Source organism: Rattus norvegicus, chromosome 9 (genome assembly GCF_036323735.1).
Source record: "Rattus norvegicus strain BN/NHsdMcwi chromosome 9, GRCr8, whole genome shotgun sequence".
Classification (NCBI taxonomy): Eukaryota; Metazoa; Chordata; class Mammalia; order Rodentia; family Muridae; genus Rattus; species Rattus norvegicus.
The window spans coordinates 105,532,433-105,554,367 of NC_086027.1; the positions used below are offsets into that span (position 1 = coordinate 105,532,433).

The 21,935-nt window shown below is 41.2% G+C and overlaps 1 protein-coding gene across 27 annotated transcripts in view; it reads left to right on the plus strand.

Moving 5' to 3' along the window:
• Pam (peptidylglycine alpha-amidating monooxygenase) overlaps positions 1–21,935 on the plus strand; it is a 273,476-nt gene that overhangs the window by 86,621 nt on the left and 164,920 nt on the right. The window contains exon 2 of one of the 27 annotated variants that reach the window (XM_063266685.1): positions 10,309–10,482. The exons of the other annotated variants lie outside the window; for them this stretch is intronic. The gene's annotated coding sequence lies outside the window, so the exon portion shown is untranslated. The remainder of the gene's footprint in view (positions 1–10,308; positions 10,483–21,935) is intronic. 27 annotated transcript variants of the gene reach the window in all.

A 21,935-nucleotide genomic window follows, 5' to 3' on the forward strand; every position in this document is an offset into this window, starting at 1 on the left:
TTGTTTACTTGGCACAGTTACCTTAGCTCTCATTGCAGGGCAGACTGCAATAAATTTAAAATAAAACAATTGTATCATATCTGATTGAAAAAATATATAATTGGATGAGCTAAAGATTATAGAGTTATATTTACATTAGTTTCTCTCAGCCCTCCTACACCTTCTAAAGGCCATGCTGGTGAGAGAACTTCAGATGAACAGGGGACAATTTTCTAGGAAAACTTATGTAAGTGGAATATTCTAAAGAGACTCAGTTAAAGCCGATATGGTCAGAGAATTGTGACGTCTTTCTCTTTGAAGATACAATACATACCCAAAAATTTTTTCAGTGATGCTCTCCATGGAGACTTTATCATATAAAATACCAGTTCTACATACACGATGAAGAAGAGCCTTGTAAACATTTTATTGAACGTTACCTTTGAGAAATGCTGTGTTTGGAGGGCCCTGTTCTGAACAGCCCGCACAGCTTCTTGAAAAGCCTCTTGCTCTGTGCTGAGATTTGCAGAAAATATGGATTGATTTTCCTCTGTGGCTGTCAGAAGGAGGGCATATGCCTAAAGGGGAAAAAAAACACCTATAACTGAATTGCCTTCCTCTTCTCTTGCCTTTCTGTAATCCTCTCACCAGAAGTCACAGAATTTAGTAGCACTTCACCTCCCCCACAAGATCTGATGCTGTAATATTCCTTCTGTGGCTACGTTTAGCACTCCCATGGACTCACCTTATAAAACTTATGCGTTATAAAAAGATGAGACATTGCTGTGGCCTACTATGTGCGTCCCAGAGAAGAGAGGAGTAGCATGTGGCCCCCATCTAAAGGGTTAATGTGTAGCTCTCTCGTCAGACAGATCTGGGCTCCTTGCCTGAACGTTCTGAATCAAAAGACTTGGAGCAGGGCCGAGTGCTATTTTAACCAGCTGCTCAGTTTAGACTTATCTTTGGGCAAATTTGGGAAATAATGATGAAAGATTTCATTCTCATTTTCTTCATTCATAATGTGAGAAATAAAAAAAAAGTAAAATTAGAGAGTGCGAATGACGATGCTTGGAATATGACAATATGACGTGTACTCAGTAAGTGGTAGTACCCATCTTGTAACACACTGTGGGAGAAATCCGCCAGCCCTTTAAAGAAAGCATAAATTATGTCCTTGAATAGACCAATGGAAGTCGAGCTTCTACTTTGGGAAAAAGGGCAACTCTTTCTTCTGGTCTTCCATGAGGGGTATCTTATAGAACTTGACTTTCCCATTCATTAGTCAGTTACCCTGCTATATGTCCCGAATCCTTGTTTGTGTCATTTTTATCAACTGGGCCATGTAAATGAGTGTGGGATTGTCGTAAAGGGGGAAAGTACCTATCCATTAATTGGTGGTGGAGTACCTGTTATCTGTCCGTCATTTTTCCGGGTGACAGAGGTGTTTCGGTGAGCCAAGTGTCAGCAGCAGCAGCAGCAGCACAGTTACTCGGTGCTCAGGACGAGCTGGCCATGACCCTGGAGCAGTAAGAGCTCTACCCACCCTCCCGTCTAACTTACATCTCATCACCACAGCAGGTGTGGAGTGACTAGGGCTTCAGCTACCTTACTGAATTACAGAATCAGGGTTGTAGAGTATAGCTAGAAAGGGTCTCAGCGATTGTGAGACATTTTAGTGTTTGTCCAGTTGATGGGAAATTGGCGGATTATTTATTCGCTATACTCACAGTGGTGAATGACGGTCGGTATCTGAATTCGTGTCTGCATCCCCCATTCAATCCCTCTTGTTAAGCAGGGCTCATGTGTTAACAAACTTAGTGGTAGTTGAATTTGTGGTCATTGACCATAGAACAACAACACATATTGTTGACCCGCATATATAATGCTTATGTGTTGAAGGCATGGGCAGGTGAAGGAAAGGTCAAGATTAAGTTATACCACCTTAAGTATGATTGTGAATGGTCAAGATTAAGTTATACCACCTTAAGTATGATTGTGAATGTTAGCTGAAAACAAACTGTTACCCAGTCAATATTTGCTGATCACAGTCTGCCCTCTCTGTATCATCCCAGATTTCCCCCACCTTCCCCCACCTCCAACCCCATGCCTTTCTCTTTTCTCTCTCTCCCTTTTAAGAAAAACAGGCACATAGAAAAGACAAACAAAAGTGAAACAAAACAAACTAACAGAAAAGAAAAGGGGTATGTAAAATGTATATACACAGACATACTCATATACATATCCACAAAACCCATGAAAAACACAAAATCAGAAATCATAGCATACAATCAAGGGATCAGTAATGTTAGAAAAGCAAAAGCCCACACAAATCGATATGAGACAAAAAAATTCTCCGAAAAATATCTTTGAATGTGTTTTATCTTGGCCATCTACTGTTGTGTGTGAGGCCTGCCCTTCAGTGAGATACTCCCTTAGATAAACTAATTTTTCAGGTACAAGCAGTAATGGATTGGAAGCTCTGGTCTGTGTCTGTATCTCAGTGCTGGGAGCACATCTGGCTGGAATCCATCCAAGCTCCACACGTGCTGCCCCATTCTCTGTGAGTTCAGATGTACATCAGTTCTGTAGCGTCTGGAAGGCCTGGTTTATTTGATATTAACCACCCTGTCTGGTTCTCACAATCTTTACGTCTCCTCTTTTGCAGTTTCCTGAGCCCCAAGGGGAGAGATGTGATGGCGACATCCCATTTAGGACTCAATGCTCCAAGGCCTCCCACTGTATACATTGTCCAGTGTGGGCCTCTGTGTCAGTTCCCATCCACTACAGGAGGAAGCTCTCCTGTGACGGCTGAGCCAGACAGTGATCTTTGTCGTTAGGAGTCATTTTACTGATATGTTCTTTAGCAGAACAGTAGTAGTTCATTTTCTCTAGATCCATTGCCTGTCTAGTCTCAGGACCCTGGCCACCCAAACGTGGTCATGGAGTCGACCTTAAATTCAGCATAGTGTTTGTTTGCACCCAAAACCTTTGTGCCACTATTGTCGGAGCATGTCATGCAGGCAGGTCACTACTGTAGATGTAAGGGTTTGTACGTGGGTTGGTTATTTCATTGTACCTATGGCAGCATGCAGACGGCCTTCCAGGACCCGGGACATTCGTCAGTAGGGGTGAAGGCCCTAATTAGTTCCTAGCTCTACTTATCCATGTTCAATGAGATATAAATGTTGTCTTTAGCAACAGGGCCTTGCTATCTATCTGTGGAGAGCACCCAGTCTCCTTGGCAATAGTCTGACTTGTTTGTAGGCTTCCATGGGGCCCCTTTGGCTAACAATTCAAGTAGACGTGATCCATCCCTGACACTGCAGGCTTCACTCAGTGGTGGGAAATGTCTCGTTGAAGTTGCGTCTCCCCTCTTACTGGGGGGGACTCCATTTATACGTTTATAGCTTTACAAACTTTAAGAAACTTCTACTGTATTAGGTTTCCATGCGAACCATGAAATGAACCTTATCGTCAGCCGTCCCTCCCTGCGTTCTGTCCTTAGGAGTCCCCGAAGGAGGATGATAAGGTTGTAATCAGTGTGGACTATACAGCAAAAGCCTGTCTCAAACCAGTCACCTGCACTAGATCAAAACATTAAAAGGAAAGGAACATAAGAGAGAAAGAAATACGTCTTGCACGTGAGAAACACGTCTTGCACTGTCATCAGAGAATGTGAACTAAAGAAATTGTGTGTTTCTAAAGCTTCACCGTTTTTTTTTTAACGTTTATTGTGTGTATATGGGTGGCCTTGCTTGTTCGTCTGTTTTGTTTCTAGAGACTGGTGCTCACTGCGTTTACCTGGCTGGTCTTGGGGTCACATGTGTGTGCTCCATGTGCATTTCTGGTGCCCTAAAGGTCAGAAGAGGGCAGGCATTGGATCGCCTACGACTGGAGTTCTCAGGGGTTGTGAGCTGCCCTGTGGGTGTTGGGAACTCAACCCAGGTCCTTTGCAAGGGAACTGAGTGGCCTTGTGGACAGAACCATTGCTCCAGCCCTAAGCCTCTCAAGGTTTTTCTAATAAAAGGATTCTTGTTTGCCGCAAGCCTGTGCCTCTCTTAGCTCGTCTTCACTAGTTTGCTGCTTAAGTATACTCCAAACTTTTCCCATGTTCCCTGAGTGCTCTTTGAGCTTTTAGAAATACTTTGGAGTAGCTCGGCTGGTGACAGAGTCCAGATGCTGACACAGTAGCGTGGATCTATGCAAAATACACTGGGTGTTTGAGAGCAGATCTCTCCCTGTTTAATCTGGGGGTGGCGTGGGGGACTTTAAAGTCAAATGTGCAGAGCGCTTTCATGCTTATGGCCTTCCTTTTCCTGACAAAATCCCTGTGAGGTGAAAATCATTAGAATGGGTTTTGTTACCTCCTTTAAATACTTGTAATTAAAATAACACTGGACAATTAAGTATCAGGGCAAGCTCAGGCATGATGCCAAGACATTAACTAACTTGGTGCAAGAGCAAACTCAAGAATTGTTCCTGCGTCAGTGAATCCTCATCTCTACAACACTTAGCTTTATTTACTGTAAATTAAATCGTTCATTTCTCTACCTTCCCTCAGTTAAGTAATAGTTTCATCAAAACAGCCTAATTGTGTATTAGTTAGGGACCTTGGCCTTGGACAGATAAAATGCACATATTTTAAATCCATGGACATTTATAAGTGGGAGTTATTCAGAGGTAGAATGAGAAGGATGGGCACATTAATATTTTGGTAACAGGTTAAATGTTTTTTTGGTCAATCATGCTTCATTTACTGGAAACCCTTAGCTTTATTTTGGAACATTTAGCTGTACATCTGTATTTAGGTTGACAAAATCAAGTAAGACCTAGGTTTTTCTACTGAAAGAAGAAATATTTATGTCAAGGTCACAGTGAAGTAGAAGGCTTAGCTAACAGATTACCATGGAAATAATAATAATAATAATAATAATAATAATAATAATAATAATAATAAATTTCTAAAAAGCCAAACAAAACAAAAAAACAAATTGCTTACTGGGTTTTACCACAGTCTCATTATTTATAACAAACAGTGAGTTCATGAAAGAAAATGAATTGTTTCAAACACTTGCTGGCTCCAAGTGCATTTCCTGAAGTGTTCTTGTGCCTTCTGACATGTGACCTAAACTAAGGTGCCAACATTTTGTATGTTTTTTCTATGACATTCGATGAAAAATTTAAAATTTGAATAAATCTACTTGTAATTTTGTCTTATAACTAATCTTTAAAACTCTTAAACACTGTTTTGTTTTTTTTAGAAATGCTTACGTTGGTGGCATACATTTTAGAGTAGGTGCTTTGAAACTATTATATAATGTAAACAGATCTGAAGAAGGAGCCATTGTTTCCATGAAACTGTTGACAGGCATTAAGACACTCTGTGATCTCCTCAGTTTCTCATGTGAACAAAGCGCACGTGATTCTGTATGTGGTGGCTCCGTGATGTGCGTGGCCTGGACACTTGTCCAAATACCTCATGGCAGGTGATACCTTGAAGGAATGGGTCCCCCTTGCCTGTTGAAGGTCTGTGAAATGGGTGCCTCCTGGCTCTTAACAGCACGCTTGCTTTGACGCAAGCACACCACCTCTGTTTAACTTTTACCTGAATGCCTGCTGCAGGATTAATGGAAGCCTCAACTTCCTCATGGAACCTTTGAAAATTAGCCCAGCCCTCAGGGTTAACCTTTCCTCTCAGTACCTCAGTGCTTATTGTTTCTGACACATGGTGGTCAGCGTGTGCTCCACTGAGAAGTTAGGTTTTTTTTTTTATAGTTATGTAGTTAATGGATGATTCACTAGAATATTGTTTTTTTTACATCTAGAAGACAAATGCAGCTACAGAGACATGTTAGTATAGATAGAAACTAGACTAAAAAGGATTAATAATAATAATAGTAGTAATAATAATTTATTATTACTTATTCATTTTACATCTCTGTCGTCTCCGTCTCCCGGGCGCCATCATGGGACTGCCGCCACACCTGCTCCCCACATCCTTTGTGACCTTATAGCTCAGAATGGCTCCCTACACATCCCTTCCACTGCCTCCCTCCCAGTTACCCCCTCCCACAATTCTTCCCCCATTCCCCTTCCCATTCTCCTCTGAGCTCCCGTGGGTATCCCCCACGCTGTCACATCAAGTCTCTCTGAGGCTAGGCACATCCTCTCTCACTGAGGCCAGAGAAGACAGCTCAGCTAAAAGAAAATTTCCCATGTATAGGCAACAGCTTTGGGCATAGCACCTGCTCCAGTTGTTCGGAACCCACGTGAAGACCAGGCTGCACTTCGGCTACCTGCATACAGGAGATCTAGGTCCCACGCTGTAGGCAATTTGGTTGGTGGTTCAGTCTCTGAGAGTCCCCAAGGGTCCCGGTTAGTTGACTCTGTTGGTCTTCCTGTGGAGTTCCCATCCCCTTAGGAGCTGCAATCCTTCCTCCTGCTTCATTCATTATTTGGCTGTGGGTGCCTTGCATCTGAGTCAGCTGCTCATGGAGCCTCTCAGAGGACAGCCATGCTAGACTCTTGTCTGTAAGCATAACAGGGTATCATTAATAGTGTCAAGGATTGATGCGTGCCCATGGGATGGGTCTCAAGCTGGGACACTTATAATGATTGGCCATTCCCTAAGTCTCAGTTCCATCTACTGTCCCTGCATTTCTTATAGACAGGGTAAATTTTGATTCTAAAGTTTTTATCTGAGCCAAAACCAATTCACAGGTCAAAGGGTAGAGCTTTTATAAGATGAAAATACATGTAAAACACAGAAGGTACCGGATTTGTTCATGCAAGTTTCTACCTTATTTGGGCGTGAGTTGGCTGCCTAGGACATTTGGTTTGCTTCTAAATTTTGTTGTGTTTGTTGTGTTATGTTTTGTTGCACGCCTTATTTGGTAGGACTCCAGACAACCCTCCCCCCAACGTTTCAAGCTGAAAGCCTCCCGCTGCTGTTTGAATGATGGGGATTCCACATGGGGTTACAAAGGGGGTTTGCCTGAACACTGTCTCCAGCCTTTAACCTCTTTCCTGTTCCTACAACGCTGGCTGCATATTTCACCCTTTTAAAAGATAACATAATTCTCTTCTGGAGAATTGAACACTCACAGGGTGCAAAGTCAGAAGATTTTGTGACCTTACTACAGTCATCTTCCAGCGTGCCATCGGGTAGCTTATGAGTGATGTTCCCTCTGGAATACGAACACACACACACACACACACACACACACACACACACACACACACACACCTCCTAATTTTCTTAAACTTTATTGTGTGACCATGAAGGACTCCAAGGTATATTTCTTTGCATCACTGTTCTTACTGATTTATGTAACACTTACTGAGTACATATTTTTCTTGGCACATGGATATGACAGTTGGAGGAGTCTGGGTACTGGGCGAGGCTCTGCACTACCTAGGTTAAAGAAGGATGACTGTCAGATCTCAGCAGGCAGTGTGTAGAAATAGAAACAAAGATACTGAAATCTACACCCTAGTATTGTAAAATAGGCTGTTTTCCTCCCACCATAAGCTCTCGGAATAATGATTCAGACTCTCTCTATATATATATATATATACATATATATATATATATATATATATATACATATATATATATATATATATATATATATATTTACAGATACCTAAGCCATACAGCTAGGCTCGTTCCCTGCCTAGATAATAATTTAAAATAACCAATTTATACTAATCGGCACTCTGCCGTGTGGATGGCTACCTCTTCTCAGGTACCCCATGCATCCATCCTTCTCACATCTTCTGGCGCCAGGCTCTAGCCCAGAATTCTTTCTCCTTCCACATCTCCTACCTTCCACTCTGTCTTCTCCTTTAGGCCAACAGTTTCTTAATTGACAGATGAAGCATCCTTACAACAACAAGACCTCCTCTCTACACACTGGCTTCTTGGGGACTTGTGGAAACATCATTATGAGCCTCTCGATCCTGCCAAGGAGTTGGGAGATAATTGTATTTTCCTGATAGGGTTATCTGTCTCTTCTGCTTCACTATTTCCTTCTCATGTAAATATTTAGATACTTTAAAATCCCAGTTTCTATAATGAGTCCAGGTTCAGGCTAATGGGGCATCACCAGATACCGACCAGTTACAAATTGTTGTTTACAGCAGAAGCTTCAACGTGGTTCCATTCTACTCCTGTTTCACTGACCACGGGAGGTCACATGGTTATTTGGTGGCTAGCATTTGTGATGTCTCTACCCAGCCGGGTCTCCAATTCCAATAGATGTGGAGAGCTCAGACGTTTTCTTTACAATAGGTGCAGTGTGTTGAGATAAAGATGTATTTTCCATCTCCCTTCTGAGGGAGCATGGAGGAAGGTCTCAGGAATGTCCTTAACCATTCAGTCTGAAATACTCAGGAGCTCCTGCACCACTGTTTCTAATGGGTAGGAGAACAAGGAAAGTCAGGAGAATGACAAATGATTCTAGGGGTTTGGAGATCAGTAGACTTGGGCTATCTGTGTGGATCTGAACAGTCTGTTTTTAGCCTACAGAGCTCTCAGTGATTTTTAAAGGGTTCCCTTTGGGACCAAAATCAAGAGCGCATCACAAGACTCTTACCACGTGTGTTGCAGACTCTGGTCCTTACAAGAAGCAGGGAGGGTTCTTAAGTGCTTTCCGCCTTTAAGTAGTCAAGGATACAAGAGGAAGCCTCTTCTAACCTTTATTGTTGAAGTTCTTTAATCTCAAATAATCGTTGTAAATGTACTTTTTATTTGCCTGTTATTTTGGACAGGCTTACTGCCTCTATCTGCTAACCAAGGCCTAGTCCTGGAAGCTTCTCACCTCTGTACAATTTTATCTAGGTCTAGAATGTTTTCAGCTTCTGAGACTGGCTGCTGAGTAAGATTATCCCTTCCTAGTTCATTCTGACCTCTGGCTAGCTAGTTCAACACAGCTGCTCTGGCTCAAACTCCTCTGCAAGCTGACTGATTTAATCTGACTTCTCTTTCAGCCTCACCTGATTTGTTCTGCTTGGCCTCATATTAACTCTGGCAATCTGTTCTGCACTTCTGGCCCCTTCTCATTCTCTAGCTTATTCTGTCTTTACCAGTGTCTAGCTTGTTCTCTTTTCAACCTGTCTCTGTGAAACTCTCCCAGTAAAGAACAGCCCCCTCTCTCTTTCAATCCATTTCTTTTACTCTTCTGTAGTACTCTCTTAAGTTGCCTCTCTTTCCCGTGTGTTCTGGTGAGGACTGGGTGTCTTCTGACTCCTTGGATATCTCTGACTCACTTTGTCAAATCTTTCTCTGATTCATCACTTTGTCTGCCACTCAACTAGACATCACTTTCAAACGTGGGTACTTGATTCTACAAACTACCTTCATTGTTTGGGATTAAAGGTGCATGGTACAGCTAGGCCATACCACAGCTAGAAAAAAAGGTTTTTCCCATAAACAGCACAATGTCAGGATTCACAGTGTAATAAAATATCCTGCAACATATTATCTTACCGAGCATCATATTTTGAGGTAACAGTCCCTGAATACCTTCTCTGTGATATAAAAAAAGCTCAGAATCTCAAAGAAAGACACTGAACCTTCAGCTGAAGTGTCTGGACAAGGCAAGCACTACTCTTGATCAGGAGGGTGTGCTCAGAAGACCAAGCACATAGAGACAGGAAGTGTATTTGGTTTTTTGTCTAACTCGGGTGGTGCCTGTGTCTTTTCCCCATTGGCTGGGCTCCAACCTCATAGTCTTTATTGACTAGTCTGAAAACAATTGGAGGAGAGGTCATGTTCCATGGAGAACAGGAAATGAAGGAGGAAGGAGGAAGGGGTCATGTTCCATGGAGAACAGGAAATGAACGAGGAAGGAGGAAAGGGTCATGTTCCATGGAGAACAGGAAATGAAGGAGGAAGGAGGAAGGGGTCATGTTCTATGGAGAACAGGAAATAAAGGAGGAAGGAGGAAAGGGTCATGCTCCATGGAGAACAGGAAATGAAGGAGGAAGGAGGAAGGGGTCATGTTCTATGGAGAACAGGAAATAAAGGAGGAAGGAGGAAAGGGTCATGCTCTATGGAGAGCAGGAAATGAAGGAGGAAGGAGGAAAGGGTCATGCTCTATGGAGAACAGGAAATGAAGGAGGAAGGGGTCATGCTCCATGGATTGAAAGATCACTCTGCTCCAGGACATCAGATTCCTAGAAAATAGCAGTGGAGTTTTTTGTAAATAAAAGCTTTACTTGGGGAAGGTATATTAAAATATTTACATAGAAATCTTACAAGCTTCAGGGCAGATGAAAAAAATCTTAATTCCTTGTCCTAAACACAAATTTTATAATATTTTATAGAAAAGACTCCTACTTGGTATTTCTTACAAGTGGCATACGAAAATGAGATGGTTGGGAAATCCAGTCTACTCTTTGGGAGAACAAAACCGGAGTGTTGATATGAAGAAGAGGAAGGTGGAGACAGAACAGCAAAGGCAGCTGACACTAGATCTTCAATCCAGAGTACTCTGTGGGGTAGGTTGAAGGAAAAGAAACTCAGGTTACAGAGTGAAAAATCTGGTTCCACTGCCACCAGATGAAGTTATGAGAAATGGTGGCACTTTATTGACACCAAACTAATGGGTCAAAGATAGAGGACTGACACCCAGATTCAGGGGTGAGGGACAAGGTTATAAACATTTATATGGTTTCTAGGGCTTCTAACGTAGCCACAGGAAGGTAAACCCGAGAATGGTCATAATGTTTGCACGGTCGATTCCTTTGACATGATGTTGGTGTTGTCCGTAGCTCCCCAGGCATACTCTAAGCCTCAAAATATGATTGCTTGGGGTTGGGGATTTAGCTCAGTGGTAGAGCGCTTGCCTAGGAAGCGCAAGGCCCTGGGTTCGGTCCCCAGCTCTGAAAAAAAAAGAACCAAAAAAAAATATGATTGCTTAAGGCATGACCAGTCACGTTCCTTGATTTTTTTTTTAATAATCTCTGTCTATATTAGGCCGACCTGATGAGTTAATTATTTGAGAGTAGACCTTAGTGAATTGTGCAAAAGAGACACAGAAGAAGAGCAACTCGTGAGTGCGAGGTCTAAGTTAGGGTTTATCCGCAGTGTTAACAGATTCACTTTGGGAAAACAGTGCTGTACTGACGCGATGATCGTTCTGCTGATAGAACGGCACCATGGTATTCCAAAGCCGAAACTTGACTGTGGGAGTCTCTGCCCTTTAATCAGATACATTCAGCAGTCAGCTTAAAATGTGCAGTCTTACAGACAAGTGTATGATTGTTCTCCGTAGAATGTTTGTCTAGTTTTATTAATGCTGACTTTCTTCTTAGGAAAAAAAATTCAGATACAAAAGGTTTCAGGGATAGGCCTGAAATGCTTGGTTTATATCTGTTATGTGTTTTGATTATGTATTGAAGCATCTTACATAATTAAATTTAAAGATTTTTAATGATAGCTCATTTGCTATGTCCTTGGAGGATAATTGTAACTCAGTAAAAAAAAAATTCCATTCTACTGTGTTTTGATCTCACGTAACAAAGGAAGCATTAATGAACCTTTATCTCATTACAGTGATATACCAACAGTGAATCAAATAGCAGATGAAAGGGAAATTTTCTAAATTTTAGTCTTTCAGGCTGATAACTGCTTAGTTCATTCATTTTTGTAATTTTTAAATTTAGTATTTGGCTAAGATAAAAATATACTAATCAAAGTATCGACCCCTTTGATAAGAGCAGAATTTTAATATTGTATGAAAAGGTGAGGACATAGTCATAAGTTTTCAGAATCAAGAAATGAACTAGACCATCTTAAAATACTGATTTAGCTAATTCAGACTGAAACAATTAATACTCTCATAATGTATTAAAATAACTCTGTGGTCCTCAAGAAAAATGTAGCAAATTTTATAAGGTGGAGAACACACAAGGAATTTCACCCCTTTACGAATTTTAGTTTACTTCATGAACAGTTTGAAGCGTTTTTCTTACACTGTACTTAACTCATTCCTTCATCTTTATCACTTAAGTTATCATTTGTATTTAACTGTAAATGAAGCTTCCAGAAAATAAGACAAGAGCTCCTTGGTGCCAGAAGAGCAGAAATCAATACAGCAAATTCAGAATTTTCTAGATACATGTTTGATTGTGTGTAGCCAGTCTAGAAGCTGCTATCTCGGGGAATGTCTGTTCGAGTCACTGAGGTGGTCTTCTGCACCAGATTTTATGACTTCAAATGACGTGCTTTGAGGCACAGCCCAATAACGTTGAATAAATAAAGATAAGTCTCTGAAAATGTTATATGTATGGGCAGCTTTTTTATGCATATTCAGGTTAAGTCTAATTGTGGAGACTGCTAAATACTTGTAGTTTGATTTTATCAACAGAATTTTTAAAGTTTTGGAAATGACTACAGTGGCTGCTACTTCTCCTCCTCCTCCTCCTCCTCCTCCTCCTCCTTCTCTTCCTCCTTCTCCTCCTTCTCTTCCTCCTCCTCCTTCTCTTCCTCCTTCTCCTCCTTCTCCTCCTCCTCCTCCTTCTCTTCCTCCTTCTCCTCCTCCTCCTTCTCCTCCTCTTCTTCTTTTTCTTCTTTCTTCTTCTTCTTGTTTCTGGTGTTAACAAGGGTCAAAACAGGGCTTTGTACATTCTGGAACTATGAAACTACATCCTCAGCCTTTTGTGTATTTTTACATAACAATACGAACTCTTATAAATCCATAATTTTTACACTTACAAATTTTGTACTTAAATCTACAAAATCCCTTCAGTTTCCATTTTTAATAAGTCTTTTTGGTGTGTGTCATTTCTTTCTTTTTTTTTTTTTTATTTTATTTTTTTTTTTTATTAACTTGAGTATTTCTTATATACATTTCAAGTGTTATTCCCTTTCCCGGTTTCCGGGCAAAATCCCCCTCCCCCCTCCCCTTCCTTATGGGTGTTCCCCTCCCAACCCTCCCCCCATTGCCGCCCTCCCCCCATAGTCTAGTTCACTGGGGGTTCAGTCTTAGCAGGACCCAGGGCTTCCCCTTCCACTGGTGCTCTTACTAGGATATTCATTGCTACCTATGGGGACAGAGTCCAGGGTCAGTCCATATATAGTCTTTAGGTAGTGGCTTAGTCCCTGGAAGCTCTGGTTGCTTGACATTGTTGTACTTTTGGGGTCTCGAGCCCCTTCAAGCTCTTCCAGTTCTTTCTCTGATTCCTTCAACGGGGGACCTATTCTCAGCTCAGTGGTTTGCTGCTGGCATTCGCCTCTGTATTTGCTGTATTCTGGCTGTGTCTCTCAGGAGCGATCTACATCCGGCTCCTGTCGGTCTGCACTTCTTTGCTTCATCCATCTTGTCCAATTGGGTGGCTGTATATGTATGGGCCACCTGTGGGGCAGGCTCTGAATGGGTGTTCCTTCAGTCTCTGTTTTAATCTTTGCCTCTCCCTTCCCAGCCAAGGGTATTCTTTTTCCTCATTTAAAGAAGGAGTGAAGCATTCACATTTTGATCATCCGTCTTGAGTTTCGTTTGTTCTAGGGATCTAGGGTAATTCAAGCATTTGGGCTAATAGCCACTTATCAATGAGTGCATACCATGTATGTCTTTCTGTGATTGGGTTAGCTCACTCAGGATGATATTTTCCAGTTCCAACCATTTGCCTACGAATTTCATAGACTCGTTGTTTTTGATAGCTGAGTAATATTCCATTGTGTAGATGTACCACATTTTCTGTATCCATTCCTCTGTTGAAGGGCATCTCGGTTCTTTCCATTTTCTGGCTATTATAAATAAGGCTGCGATGAACATAGTGGAGCACGTGTCTCTTTTATATGTTGAGGCATCTTTTGGGTATATGCCCAAGAGAGGTATAGCTGGATCCTCAGGCAGTTCAATGTCCAATTTTCTGAGGAACCTCCAGACTGATTTCCAGAATGGTTTTACCAGTCTGCAATCCCACCAACAATGGAGGAGTGTTCCTCTTTCTCCACATCCTCGCCAGCATCTGCTGTCACCTGAGTTTTTGATCTTAGCCATTCTCACTGGTGTGAGGTGAAATCTCAGGGTTGTTTTGATTTGCATTTCCCTTATGACTAAAGATGTTGAACATTTCTTTAGGTGTTTCTCAGCCATTCGGCATTCCTCAGCTGTGAATTCTTTGTTTAGCTCTGAACCCCATTTTTTAATAGGGTTATTTGTTTCCCTGCGGTCTAACTTCTTGAGTTCTTTGTATATTTTGGATATAAGGCCTCTATCTGTTGTAGGATTGGTAAAGATCTTTTCCCAATCTGTTGGTTGCCGTTTTGTCCTAACCACCGTGTCCTTTGCCTTACAGAAGCTTTGCAGTTTTATGAGATCCCATTTGTCGATTCTTGATCTTAGAGCATAAGCCATTGGTGTTTTGTTCAGGAAATTTTTTCCAGTGCCTATGTGTTCCAGATGCTTCCCTAGTTTTTCTTCTATTAGTTTGAGTGTGTCTGGTTTGATGTGGAGGTCCTTGAGCCACTTGGACTTAAGCTTTGTACAGGGTGATAAGCATGGATCGATCTGCATTCTTGTACATGTTGCCCTCCAGTTGAACCAGCACCATTTGCTGAAAATGCTATCTTTTTTCCATTGGATGGTTTTGGCTCCTTTGTCAAAAATCAAGTGACCATAGGTGTGTGGGTTCATTTCTGGGTCTTCAATTCTATTCCATTGGTCTATCTGTCTGTCTCTGTACCAATACCATGCAGTTTTTATCACTATTGCTCTGTAATACTGCTTGAGTTCAGGGATAGTGATTCCCCCTGAAGTCCTTTTATTGTTGAGGATAGTTTTAGCTATCCTGGGTTTTTTGTTATTCCAGATGAATTTGCAAATTGTTCTGTCTAACTCTTTGAAGAATTGGATTGGTATTTTGATGGGGATTGCATTGAATCTGTAGATTGCTTTTGGTAAAATGGCCATTTTTACTATATTAATCCTGCCAATCCATGAGCATGGGAGATCTTTCCATCTTCTGAGGTCTTCTTCAATTTCTTTCCTCAGTGTCTTGAAGTTCTTATTGTACAGATCTTTTACTTGCTTGGTTAAAGTCACACCGAGGTACTTTATATTATTTGGGTCTATTATGAAGGGTGTCGTTTCCCTAATTTCTTTCTCGGCTTGTTTCTCTTTTGTATAGAGGAAGGCAACTGATTTATTTGAGTTAATTTTATACCCAGCCACTTTGCTGAAGTTGTTTATCAGCTTTAGTAGTTCTCTGGTGGAACTTTTGGGATCACTTAAATATACTATCATGTCATCTGCAAATAGTGATATTTTGACTTCTTCTTTTCCGATCTGTATCCCCTTGATCTCCTTTTGTTGTCTGATTGCTCTGGCTAGAACTTCAAGAACTATATTGAATAAGTAGGGAGAGAGTGGGCAGCCTTGTCTAGTCCCTGATTTTAGTGGGATTGCTTCAAGTTTCTCTCCATTTAGTTTAATGTTAGCAACTGGTTTGCTGTATATGGCTTTTACTATGTTTAGGTATGGGCCTTGAATTCCTATTCTTTCCAGGACTTTTATCATGAAGGGGTGTTGAATTTTGTCAAATGCTTTCTCAGCATCTAATGAAATGATCATGTGGTTTTGTTCTTTCAGTTTGTTTATATGATGGATCACGTTGATGGTTTTCCGTATATTAAACCATCCCTGCATGCCTGGGATGAAGCCTACTTGATCATGGTGGATGATTGTTTTGATGTGCTCTTGAATTCGGTTTGCCAGAATTTTATTGAGTATTTTTGCGTCGATATTCATAAGGGAAATTGGTCTGAAGTTCTCTTTCTTTGTTGTGTCTTTGTGTGGTTTAGGTATAAGAGTAATTGTGGCTTCGTAGAAGGAATTCGGTAGTGCTCCATCTGTTTCAATTTTGTGGAATAGTTTGGATAATATTGGTATGAGGTCTTCTATGAAGGTTTGATAGAATTCTGCACTAAACCCGTCTGGACCTGGGCTCTTTTTGGTTGGAAGACCTTTAATGACTGCTTCTATTTCCTTAGGAGTTATGGGGTTGTTTAACTGGTTTATCTGTTCCTGATTTAACTTCGATACCTGGTATCTGTCTAGGAAATTGTCCATTTCCTGAAGATTTTCAAGTTTTGTTGAATATAGGTTTTTATAGTAAGATCTGATGATTTTTTGAATTTCCTCTGAATCTGTAGTTATGGCTCCCTTTTCATTTCTAATTTTGTTAATTTGGACGCACTCTCTGTGTCCTCTCGTTAGTCTGGCTAAGGGTTTATCTATCTTGTTGATTTTCTCAAAGAACCAACTTTTGGTTCTGTTGATTCTTTCTATGGTCCTTTTTGTTTCTACTTGGTTGATTTCAGCTCTGAGTTTGATTATTTCCTGCCTTCTACTCCTCCTGGGTGTATTTGCTTCTTTTTGTTCTAGAGCTTTTAGGTGTGCTGTCAAGCTGCTGACATATGCTCTTTCCTGTTTCTTTCTGCAGGCACTCAGCGCTATGAGTTTTCCTCTTAGCACAGCTTTCATTGTGTCCCATAAGTTTGGGTATGTTGTATCTTCATTTTCATTAAATTCTAAAAAGTTTTTAATTTCTTTCTTTATTTCTTCCTTGACCAGGTTATCATTGAGTAGAGCATTGTTCAATTTCCACGTATATGTGGGCATTCTTCCCTTATTGTTATTGAAGACCAGTTTTAGGCCGTGGTGGTCCGATAGCATGCATGGGATTATCTCTATCTTTCTGTACCTGTTGAGGCCCGTTTTTTGACCAATTATATGGTCAATTTTGGAGAAAGTACCATGAGGAGCTGAGAAGAAGGTATATCCTTTTGCTTTAGGATAGAATGTTCTATAAATATCCGTTAAGTCCATTTGGCTCATGACTTCTCTTAGTCTGTCGACATCACTGTTTAATTTCTGTTTCCATGATCTGTCCATTGATGAGAGTGGGGTGTTGAAGTCTCCCAATATTATTGTGTGAGGTGCAATGTGTGTTTTGAGCTTTAGTAAGGTTTCTTTTACGTATGTAGGTGCCCTTGTATTTGGGGCATAGATATTTAGGATTGAGAGTTCATCTTGGTGGATTTTTCCTTTGATGAATATGAAGTGTCCTTCCTTATCTTTTTTGATGACTTTTAGTTGGAAATTGATTTTATTTGATATTAGAATGGCTACTCCAGCTTGCTTCTTCTGACCATTTGCTTGGAAAGTTGTTTTCCAGCCTTTCACTCTGAGGTAGTGTCTGTCTTTGTCTCTGAGGTGTGTTTCCTGTAGGCAGCAGAATGCAGGGTCCTCGTTGCGTATCCAGTTTGTTAACCTATGTCTTTTTATTGGGGAGTTGAGGCCATTGATATTGAGAGATATTAAGGAATAGTGATTATTGCTTCCCTTTATATTCATATTTGGATGTGAGGTTATGTTTGTGTGCTTTCATTCTCTTTGTTTTGTTGCCAAGACGATTAGTTTCTTGCTTCTTCTAGGGTATAGCTTGCCTCCTTATGTTGGGCTTTACCATTTATTATCCTTTGTAGTGCTGGATTTGTAGAAAGATATTGTGTAAATTTGGTTTTGTCATGGAATATCTTGGTTTCTCCATCAATGTTAATTGAGAGTTTTGCTGGATACAGTAACCTGGGCTGGCATTTGTGTTCTCTTAGGGTCTGTATGACATCAGTCCAGGATCTTCTGGCCTTCATAGTTTCTGGCGAGAAGTCTGGTGTGATTCTGATAGGTCTCCCTTTATATGTTATTTGACCTTTTTCCCTTACTGCTCTTAATATTCTTTCTTTATTTTGTGCGTTTGGTGTTTTGACAATTATGTGACGGGAGGTGTTTCTTTTCTGGTCCAATCTATTTGGAGTTCTGTAGGCTTCTTGTATGTCTATGGGTATCTCTTTTTTTAGGTTAGGGAAGTTTTCTTCTATGATTTTGTTGAAGATATTTACTGGTCCTTTGAGCTGGGAGTCTTCACTCTCTTCTATACCTATTATCCTTAGGTTTGATCTTCTCATTGAGTCCTGGATTTCCTGTATGTTTTGGACCAGTAGCTTTTTCCGCTTTACATTATCTTTGACAGTTAAGTCAATGATTTCTATGGAATCTTCTGCTCCTGAGATTCTCTCTTCCATCTCTTGAATTCTGTTGGTGAGGCTTGTATCTACAGCTCCTTGTCTCTTCTTTTGGTTTTCTATATCCAGGGTTGTTTCCATGTGTTCTTTCTTGATTGCTTCTATTTCCATTTTTAATTCCTTCAACTGTTTGATTGTGTTTTCCTGGAATTCTTTCAGGGATTTTTGTGATTCCTCTCTGTAGGCTTTTACTTGTTTATTAATGTTTTCCTGTGCTTCCCTAAGTGTGTTCATGTCTTTCTTGAAGTCCTCCAGCATCATGATCAAATATGATTTTGTAACTAGATCTTGCTTTTCTGGTGTGTTTGGATATTCCATGTTTGTTTTGGTGGGAGAATTGGGCTCCGATGATGGCATGTAGTCTTGGTTTCTGTTGCTTGGGTTCCTGCGCTTGCCTCTCGCCATCAGATTATCTCTAGTGTTACTTTGTTCTGCTATTTCTGACAGTGGCTAGACTGTCCTATAAGCCTGTGTGACAGGAGTGCTGTAGACCTGTTTTCCTCTCTTTCAGTCAGTTATGGGGACAGAGTGTTCTGCTTTCTGGCGTGTAGTTTTTCCTCTCTACAGGTCTTCAGCTGTTCCTGTGGGCCTGTGTCTTGAGTTCACCAGGCAGCTTTCTTGCAGCAGAAAATTTGGTCTTACCTGTGGTCCCGAGGCTCAGGTTCGCTCGTGGGGTGCTCCCCACGGGCTCTCTGCAGCGGCAGCAACCAGGAAGACCTGTGCCGCCCCTTCCGGGAACTTCAGTGCACCAGGGTTCCAGATGGTCTTTGGCTTTTTCCTCTGGCGTCCGAGATGTGTGTGCAGGGAGCAGTCACTTTTGGTTTCCCAGGCTTGTCTGCCTCTCTGAAGGTTTAGCTCTCCCTCCCACGGGATTTGGGTGCAGAGAACTGTTTATCCGGTCTGTTTCTTTCAGGTTCCGGCGGTGTCTCGGTGTGTGTCATTTCAAAGCAGTCTGGGCCCATCCAGATTACGAAAAGTATATTGTTGGAATTATAATGGGAAGCAAACTTAAAAAGATTGAAATTGTGCAGCTGTACTGATTTTTAAAATCCCACGCCAAACAACCAGTTTCCAGAAAAACAATTTAAATGACCCATCTAATAAGACTTACATCCAGCAGAATCAAGTGAGTCACAGTGGACATCATCACCCTTATGAGACTTAGAGCTTCTCCATCAAAAGCCATACAGCACATGGCATCACATAAAATGCCCTACTCTACAGTACCATCTGCAGCAGATGGGAGAGGTTCTCTAGTAAGAATCCACTTGTCTCACGCAAGCCCCAAGAACCTGGTTTGGTCTACAATTCTATATTCAGTTTGTTCCAGAAACACCTAACTGGGTTTGGAGTATAGATATGTGTTTTCCTCTACTGCAGATTACTTGGGCTGATCGGATCTGTGAGTCTGAGTCTATACGGCTTGTCACGAGACATAAAAGTGTGACTTTATTACTAGTCAGTTCTTGCACCTGTGTGTGTGTGTGTGTGTGTGTGTCTGTGTGTGTGTGTGTGCGCAGACACAACACACAGACACAACACACAGACACAACACACAGACACATACACACACAGACACACACACAGACACACAGACACACACACAGTTTGTTATTTTGATGTAGCGTTAACAGTGTTTTAGTGTTTTGCTTGGTTTTCAATGTCTTCCAAAAGCTAAATGATAAAGCTTGTTTTCATCTGATGGGACTATTGGTAGGTTTGGAAACTTGAGGAGAGAGGACAATGTTTAGGAAATAAGTCATCTAGGGCATGCCTCTGTGGGGCCTTCATGACCCTTCCTCCTGTTCCTCTTGCTTCCTGGATGTCGTGGGATAAACAGCTCTACTCTGACACTCCTTTCCCACCAAGACGTCTTACCACAGGTACAAAATGATGAGGCCAAGACACGGCTGATGGGATGTAAGTCTCAATATCTTCCTTTTAAGTTGTTTGTCTAGGGTACTTTATCACAGTGTTTGAACGTTGAGGAACATACTTTGGACTATAAATTGGAGTAAATATGGACGTGTGTGTGTGTGTGTGTGTGTGTGTGTGTGTGTGTGTGTGTGTGTGAAACAGGATGGCTCAATTGAACATTGAAGCCATGTTCTTTTTCAACTCTTCACTAACTGTAAGGTGTCTGCTGTCTGAACGTGTTGTACTCTCCGAAAAGATACTTGAAGATGAGCTATAAATAGATCCAGAATGAACAGTGCTAAATTGGGAAGACCAAAGAGAGATTTTATATTTCTACCGATAAAGTCAAATCTGAAGCCCTAATATTAGATTATGATTTCCTTGGCTTTATTCTTCAGAAGTGGCCCCAGTTGTTTTGTCTCCTTCAAGAGCCCTTTGATGGGCCATTGTGCATGTCCCTCACTTTTAGCCCATGTGAAGTAGACTGCTGAAATAAGACTTGGACCCATGTTTTCTGACTCCAAGATGTTTGCCCTGTATTTCATACCAGTACGCTCCTCGCCCCCAAATTCCCAGAAGAGTGTGGGTGAAATTAACTATAGGAAACAATTAGCCTGTCTTATTCCTAGGTGTACTATTGATTTTAATTATGCATGATTAAAAAAATGAATTCACTTAGGAGCATTGCTGACTCTGTTATTGTTCATTTAGCTTTTATGTATTTTCATATAATACCAGACGTGTAACCTGGTGACTGACAGCAGTTCCCGCTTTTAAAGTTGGCTAAATTGAATTCCAGTCCATATGTCTCTCCTTCCACAGGCACCAAGGTCCTTAACTCCTCAATGTCCTTTATCTGAAGGGGAGATAATAGTGAATCCATTTGCAGGATATTGTGAAAATCAAAACACATGTGTGCAGAGTACTTAAAGCCCTGTCTTCCACAGCATCTCCTCTGCACTGTTTGATACTGCGCTGTTAATGGGCTCATTGCTTTAATGCATGGATTCTTAAACGTCCTCATGTGTAAGAGGATTTTACTTTTTTAAATAGAAGGAATCACTTTTCCATGTGGCCTTTCATTCCTCTTTATTTTGGTTAAAACTGGAAACTATCACAATTTCACACTTTCCTGCAAAAACTTGAGAACCGCTTTGTTATAGCTCAGGAAGAGAACTTAACTTCAGGGGTGCAGAGACAAGGCGAGCGGGAGGAAGCGGGTGTGCTCAGGCCCCAGTCTGGAATACCACCGCTAGGAGTACACCAAGGGGTCTCTCATGAGCTTGGGGGCTCATGGGCGTCTTTTTTTCTGAGCTTTCGGCTTAGTTCCAGGTATCATGCAGATCTCTCTGGGATAGGGAAGAGCCAAGCCATTCTGTAAGCACCTTGTGGAAGTAAAACCACTTCTTCCCAAGCTCAGGACAGCAAGAAAGAGCTTTACTAGCAATGAAATAAACCCGCCACCTGTTTGTGCAGCAGCGGCAACGAAATATGAGAATGCTTTGATCATCTTCAGGCAGAAGAAAATTATGAAGCTCTCTGCTGATAGTTCATGGGGAGTTTTGGAAAGTCGATCAAAGAAAACTCTTATTAATATGGACCAGAGATTAAAATCTTTACCCATGCTGTTTCATTATGCTGTGCCCCTTTCACTGGTGAATTGCATATTTAAAACTTCGGATGGTCATCTTATGATTAATATGAACCTTATTGTAGCTTCTATGTTTTCTAAGCGACTGTGTTCAGCTGTATACCTTTGAGAATGACATTAAAATTGCACAGTAGTGATAATGAGCGGGCATGTGCAGTACATATCATGTTTAATCCTTTAGGTTACTATAAACCCAGTTACACAGAATTATATAAGAGGAAAACGTTTTGATGTTCCTTCATGATCTTTAAGCAAAACTCCCATAAGTTTTCAATTACATAATAGAACTATAAG